This window comes from Coloeus monedula, assembly GCF_965178545.1.
Source record: "Coloeus monedula genome assembly, chromosome: 8".
NCBI lineage: Eukaryota > Metazoa > Chordata > Aves > Passeriformes > Corvidae > Coloeus > Coloeus monedula.
Window position 1 is genome coordinate 3,515,201 of NC_138788.1, and position 8,030 is coordinate 3,523,230.

Consider the following 8,030-nt stretch of genomic DNA (forward strand, 5'->3'; position numbering starts at 1 on the left):
AAAGCCTCAGAAGTTACATATTCAAGCATCTATTTCAAATCTAAATGAAGCCCAGAAACTTCTAGGAGACCTACAATGGCTTAAACCCATTACAGGAATTCCCAACATGCTATTGGAACAGCTACGTCCTTTGCTAAAAGGCACAGATCCATGTACTCCTGTGACGCTTACGCCGCAACAGTCTAAAGTCTTGCAGCAAATTACATCCTGTATCTCCAGAGGCTTTGTTGACCGTCTAGACCCCGACACCCCCTTATCCTTAACTGTCTGGAACAGCGGAGAACATCTCTTAGGAGCCATTACTCAGCAAAAGAAAACGGGGGACATCTCTGTTCTAGAATGGATTTCGCCCCCCTTGCAGCAAAGAAAAACAGTTACTCCAAAGATTGAAAATTTAGCAACTCTTTTAAAGAAAGGACGTCTACGCACCTGGGAAATTAGTGGCCTTGAACCTGCAGTTATCTACCTCCCCATGGAAAAACCTACCTTAGATTGGTACCTACTCAACTCCTCGCAGCTCACTGAAGCATTGCTCTCTTCTGGAGCAGAAGTTCGCACCGGCCCATTAGCTCCAAAATTACTCAACTGGTTGGGAAACTGGACTTGGATATCCAAACCGTTGCAGCACCAAGGACCTATCCCTGATGCTCTAACAGTTTTTACTGATGCCGGACGCAGAACCAGGACAGCTGCCGTTGTTTGGCACTATAATCAACAATGGTGCCACCATAAGATTGCAGCTACCCCTACTGATACATTACAAACCTTAGAACTTGTAGCAGTACTGTGGGCCGCCCTTCATTTTTCGGAACCCCTTAATGTCATTTCAGACTCTCTTTATGTTGTAGGAATTGTTTCTAGGATCGAGGACGCTGTCATCAAGGAAGTGAAAAACCAGCGACTTTTCGATCTGTTATTACAACTGAAACGTGCGTTGCGGAACAGATCCCACCCTTATGCAATTCTCCATATACGCAGCCATAAGTGGCAAGAAGGCTTAGGAGAGGGCAATGAGAGAGCAGATCAGATCGTGTCACTCAGTCAGAATGTTCCCAAAAATACTAGGGCTCGAGAAAGTCACAGTATGTTTCACCAAAATGCGAAAGGATTAGTAAGAGATTTCCATATCCCCCTACGTGACGCACGTGCCATAGTAAAAGCATGTCCGTTATGTAGCTTTCATAATGCTGGAGTCGGTTTAGGTATAGGAGTCAATCCTCGGGGACTTAAAGCCAATGAAATATGGCAAATGGACGTCACACATGTCCCCAGTTTTGGGCGCTTGAAGTATGTTCATGTGTCAATTGACACATACAGTCATTTCATATGGGCTACAGCTCAGACAGGAGAACAAGCGAGACATGTTGAACGTCATTTGAATAGCTGCATAGCAGTTATGGGAGTTCCTCTAATAATCAAAACTGATAATGGCCCTGCTTATAGCAGCACCCGCTTTGACAGATATATGCAGAATTGGAGTATTACTCATAAAACAGGCATCCCCCACTCGCCCACAGGTCAGGCTATTGTAGAGAGGGCACATGGTACCCTCAAAACATACCTGCAGAAATATCCTGAATTGTCCAACCCACAAGATAAATTACTAAAATGCCTTTTTGTCTTAAATCACCTTTGTGTGTTCGGTGACAAAGAAGTGCCTCCTGCCATTGTTCATTTTACCTATCCTCAACCCCCGACGCCCATGCCTTGGGTGTGCTACAAAGACCCCAAGACGGGACTTTGGCAGGATCCTGTAAAAACCTTGTACTGGGGAAGAGGTTACTTATGTGTGTCCACTCCGACAGGTCCCCTATGGGTTCCGGCCAAATGGACTAAGCCTGTTGTCACTGATGAGCAACCCACAACAGAGGAAGAAAAGAAGGGTACAGAGGAAGATCTCACAGATCCTGCAGGAAGCTGAGCAGCGGTTTTGCATTACCTTCCTTGTGGACTCTGAACAGGAGATAGAGGGTTATCTCCTCCCACATTTGCAGAGACACTTTTTGCGCTTTTGCCAGTCTAGTTGCTTTGCATGTAATTGTAACAATCATAAGGCGTGGGTAAGATTGCTTTGCGGAGGCTGTAATTTACAGTGGTGGGTCCACCAGCAACATCTATCAGAAGGGTTTTGGTGTCAGTCTTGCAGTTTTCACTGGCACCGTGAGACGGCTCAAGGAGCATTAGTACAACTCACAGGCAAAAATATCATTGACAGTTTGCAATTAGTTGAAAATCTTGAAGATCTGCGGCTAAGAGAATTAGCGTGGTCAGTACAGCATTTAGCAAAAAAGATCTTAGCCGATAGCTACTCTGTAATTTTGCAATCCTCGTGCCAACCAAATATCGGGGTCCCCATTCAGTGGCAAGTTGACCCAAGAAAGTGGGATCATGTTTGCCGGCGGTTTAAGCATCGTGCTGCTAATCGCAGGCTCAGTAATGGGTCACCCCCTTTCCTATCCTCCTAAAGTGTTTGACCCTAGAGATAATATCTGGGTCTCCTTGGCACGTGAATTGAACACCACAACATTCTGTGCCTCCCTAGCCACACCCAGTACCCCATTTTTGACATGCTTAGTTGGAGTACCACTAACAGATAATACATGGCGTAACTTCGTAATCGAGACCCAGAACCAGTTCAAAATTATTAGACCATTAAAATCCACAATGAATATTACCGCTGGCCTACAAGAGTATGATAGCTGGGATGATAAACTCCCGGTGGGTCCTGAGCCACAAGAGATAGAACTAGTTGATTCTCTTAACGCTACAGCCTGTATTTATATTAATAGTTCACGTAATTTATGCCAAGAGGGCAGCCTTAATGGCTGTCGACTGAATGAATCCAACCCCACCTTGATTTATCCTATTGGCAATGCTTCACAGTGGGATTTAGAATGGTGCAACATTACCGTGAGAAATCGATCTCTTGCAGCCCCTGGAACGTTTTTCCCTCGAAAGTTACCCAGAGGGTTTTTCCTAATTTGTGGGAATCGTGCCTGGTCAGGTATTCCATCCAGGCCTGTAGGTGGGCCCTGTACCTTTGGCCAACTGAGTCTTGCACTTCCACAGCACCATCCTAATGCTACACACCGAACACGATGGCGGAGGTCTTTAACAGAAACTATAACACCTGAATGTCAGGATGACCTCACGCTATGGAGCAAATCAGAAGTGCTTTTTACCTCCCTTTTTGTTCCTGGTGCAGCTGCGGCACGAGCCCATCGTCACTTAGAAAAACTGGCATGTTGGGTAGTTAAACAGGCAAACGGTACCAGCCGAGTGTTGTCTGAACTTGCAGAAGATCTGAGTTCAGTCCAACACGCCCTGCTTCAGAATAGAGCAGCTATAGATTTTCTACTCTTAGCCCACGGCCATGGCTGTGAAGACTTTGAAGGAATGTGCTGTATGGATCTTGAGGATCATTCTAAGTCCATCCACGCCGAAATTAAGAATTTGATTGAACACTCCCAAAAAATAAAAAAAGACTCTGGATTTTTCGGATTAGAAGGACTTACAGAGTGGATGGGCTTAGAAGGATGGATGAAAAGTGTGATTAAATCCTTAATGCTGTTGCTAATAATTGTTTTGCTTGGTTTACTTATGCTTAGCTGTATAATGTCATGTATAAAAAATTTAATTTTGAAGTCAGTCAATATGACTATGATCATGCAAAAAGAAAACAGGGGAAGTGTTGAGAGTCTTTCTGAAGAATGGCTAAAGAGCAAAGGTCATGATAACACAGGAGGCTTAGAAAAGATGCAGACACTGAGTCCTTGAGCAAGAGGTTGCATAAATAACAGTGTGCATTCAGATAAGAAAGAAGACAGAAACCATATGGAAGAGAAAGATAAGACCACCGTGTTTGTAGATCCCACGGAATAGCTCCCACCAATGAGGAGCTCAACTTTTGCAATATGTATGAGCTAATTAAAGGTACTATAAGTAAGTGTAGTTTTGAAAAATAAATCGAGACTTGCTGAACATCATGCCTTGAGTGCTTGTCTCCCGCGACTCCACCCGACACATGGCCAGCAGAATGAATTACACAACATGATGAACCAGCCACATGGAATCCAATTTAATTAATATCAGATGCCTGAGAACCCATTTATAATTGGAATGGGATAATTAGCTTACAAGCTGTCTTTGAAATAATAAGCAACCAGACAGCCACAGCTCTTGAGCTTCTTGCTGACCAATCCACTTTAATGAAGAAAGCAGCATTTCAACAGTGGATGGTATCAGATTATCTATTAGCAGAAGAAGGAGGAGTTTGTGGAAAATTAAATGACTTGAGCGGCTGTTGGCAAATAGATATGACAGTGAAAAAGTGGTAAAACAAATAACAAAGGAAATAAAGTTAGCTCATGTACCAGTCCAAAGGTGGAAAGGATGGGAATGGGACACGTTTTCACGGTTGCCTGCTGATCTATGGGTTAAATGAATACTGTTTCTCCTCTTATATGCTATAGCAAGCCTAATCTTTTTAGCATGCATGACACCTTGCCTAGTGCAGCTCTTTCGGCATGTGATCAAGGGCATGCAGGTACCAGCCATACCTACTGATCCAGAAATGACTACAAAAGGACAGAAAAGGATGTCACTGCAAATAATTGCAAAACCTAAGAAGACCCAGGAAGAAAAAATTAAATCAATGGCAATTAAGGTTTGTAAAGACAAAGAGAAAATAAAAAGAGGAGGGATTAAAAGGAGTACCATGAATATATCTTTACAAACAGACGGTGTTAACCTGCCCCTAGGCAGGACTAGGAACCTATGGATAGCGAAGTGAATGAAGAAACTTCTTAGTTCTAGAAACTGTTACGAATCAACACAGACTGCTGCTCAGCCATGGCCATGCTAAATTCCTGAACCTAGTGCAAGAGAAGAAAGGCTTAACAGAATTTTGAATCGTTTCTTTTTCTTTCTTTTATGTACTAAAACGGGGGTTGGTATTAGAGGGGGGCATAGAGTAGGTAATTTGGGAAGTCTGTACCTTCCGAGTACCTCAGCCAACGGGGAAAAGGGAGAGGGCGATGTGGCCGTGAACTTAGGATAAAAAGGGGGCTGCGCCCTGCAACAATTTGAGAGACCTCATGGGAAAAGCCCCATGGCCTCTCCTTTTATGCGAATGAAGTTACAGAACTCCTCTGTCTCCTTTTTGGACATAAACCTCTGGCATCGTGGATTAACTTTCTTAACAGCAGCGACCTGCCACCTGGTCTCCTGGCGCCCCATCCCCTCCCAGCACTCTGGCAGGTGTAAAATAGCTCCCGGCGGCTCTCACCGCGCGTTACAGACGGCTGCGCGGCCCCGGGGCTGCCCGCAGTGCTCCCCTGCTCCGCAAGGGCTGCCCGCGGGCTGCGAAGCCACCTCACTACCGGCGCGGCCAGGGCCAGGGCCCCTCTCAACAGCAACCGAGGGGCTGCGGAGCGGGCGGCTGCGGGACGATCAGCCTTTTTAGGCTGCACAGTGCTGCCGCCTCCATCTCTCCATCGCGCCGCACGCTCGCCCCCCGCCTGGCGTGCTCAGCCTCGCCGGGAGCCCGCCGCCCCCGCGGTTCTCCCGGTGGGGCCGTGCCCCAGCTCCGCCGACGCCTCGGCAGAGCCCGGCTGCACCCATGCCGCGTGGCGCGGAGCACATACGGGGCGCGGCAGGTATCGGGGCAGGCGGGGCGGGCCGGCGAGGTTGCGGTAATGCGGGGAGAGGAGGCCCGGGGCGGGGCGGCGAGTGGTGCGGCGGTGAGCGCTTCTGCTTCCTGTCGCTCGGCGGCCACCCCCAGCACCGGACCGGCGTGTGCCCTATGACTCTGCGGAGCGGCGGGACCGGCCGGGCGGCGTGTGGCCAGGCGTGCGGCCAGCGGCGGCCGCAGCGAGGGGCTGCCGGCAGTGCCCGTGCCTGTGGTGAGAGCAAGAAGCCGAGGCCGGCCTTCCCAGGCCGGTGAGGGGTGGCTGCCTTTGCCGCGCTGCCCTCCTTGCAAGCACGTGTCCGATTCCGGCCAACCCGGGGTCCCCGCAGCGGCGCGGGCAGGAGGGAGTGGGGAGCACGCTCGGTGCCGTGGCGGCCGCTCCCGCCAAGCGTCGTGCTGCGGCCAGGCGTTTTCCCGCCCGTCCCGGGAAAGACGTAAGGGACACTGAATGTGGAGGTTAGCTGTGAGCGGGAGCAACTTCCCTCCATTGGCGACCTCTTTTCCCCCCCGCGATTCAGCTACCTTGTGGTAGGTGCGGTGGTGCTGAAGAGGGGCGGCGGCTTGGCACAGATGCTGGTGTAGATGGTGCGAGAGCTCCACGCAAGGAGCTTGGAGTGGCATGTGTGAGGGTAGGAGGGTATGGCATCCATAGGTGAAGGAAAAAAGGTCAGGGCGTGTAATCAGCCACAGTAATGCTAGGTTATTAATCTTCGCAAGCTGCTTGCAGTGTTGTTCTTTCCTTAGGTAATGGGGGTTTGTATCAACCAGAACCGCATGTGGTCAGTATTTGCAGATACTGTTTACTCGGACCGATGGTGAAGTAAGTGTAGCAGTTTATATGGCATTCTGCAAAAAAAAGTGACAGGTGTCTCTGTGTTCCTGGTTTTAAACAAAAATTAAGTTAACAAACCCCTGAAGATAGGTTTTGCAAAACATCCTATTTTTTTTCCCTACTAGTACTAGAGACAACCATAGTCACCTTGTCTTTCCGAAGTCAAAGGTTACATATTTTTGTCCAAGAGCATCAAGTGCTTTTGATCAGTGCATGCATGCATTAGTCTTGTTCTTCCTTGGAGAACTTTTACAGTACGCAGATGATCTGTGTAGGCTGCAGACTGCAGTGGCGGACTTTAAGGCTTCCAGCAGAAGGGAGATGCTGTCCATGTTTTGGATTTTCCTTAGTCTGAACCTTCAATGTCCAAGGCTTCAATTTTCAAGCAGTTGGAAGAGCTCCAAATTACGACATGAACAGGTAGTTGTTTTCTCATCACTTCAGTTACCACTGGTGGTTTAGTCAAGTTATCCTGTGCATTTGATTTAACTGAATAGTGAAGTGGGTGTTAAAGATATGTATGGTATCTCCTCCATTACCTTCCCAGAAGGGTTTTCTGAGTGGAGAACAAGGAGTTTTGAATACAAATATTTGGCATACAAGAAGTAGAATTTAGGATTCGATTCCAGAGCACTGCATGCATGAACGGTTAAGGAGGATCAGACGGATCCTTTTATGTCCCCTCGATGCTTGTTCTCATTGGAAATAGTGAACATTCTGCAGGTTGGTTTTGTTAGGGTTGTGGGTTTTTTCTGGGGGAGGGGCAGTGGTGGGGGAGGAGGTGGGTGTTGTTTTTGTTTTTTCTTTCCAGAATAGTGTACAAAGAACTTGTGCCTAAAACCAGCACTATGAAACAATGCAGGTGTAAAAGAAGGTCACAGAAATGTAGGATAATATGAATCTGAAAATGCTCCAGTATTTACCCAGGTGTTTCACTCCAACAAGGTGATTGTCCTTCACAGAAATGCAGTGGCAGGCTTCTACCATACTAGAAATGATGACCTTTCTCTGCCCCAAATTGATCAGCAAAATATTTTGGCTCTTGATTTAAACACCTGAGCCAGCCGTGTTTCAGGCTGCAGAAGCTGCAGCTGTTGTGGCAGAGGCAGGATGCAGCCCTGCCTGCCGGTCCCGACCTGGCACCGCTGGTGGCAGCCGTCAGCGCCCGGGGTCCCCTGCGCCGCCCTGCCAGGGCTTGGCCTGCCTCCGTCCCACCCCTGGTAGCCTCAGGGAGAAGGCACACTACTCCATCTGCTTCAAAAACAAACAAGCAAGCAAAAAGCCCACTGTAAAAATAAGTAAAAGTCTTCAAACTAATTATCAGCCCTTGCTTGGAGTTTGTTGATGGAGCAAATGTTTTTAGATAAACTGGTATTGCTAGTATGACTTTTAAATTAGGTTCCTAAACTTCAGAAAGGAGGAGATGGTGGGCATGTACCCCTGAGGAATGTTCGAAACAGTAGGACCGCTCAGTCATTTAAAGGTGGCCAGAAAATGGGTGTAGCAGTG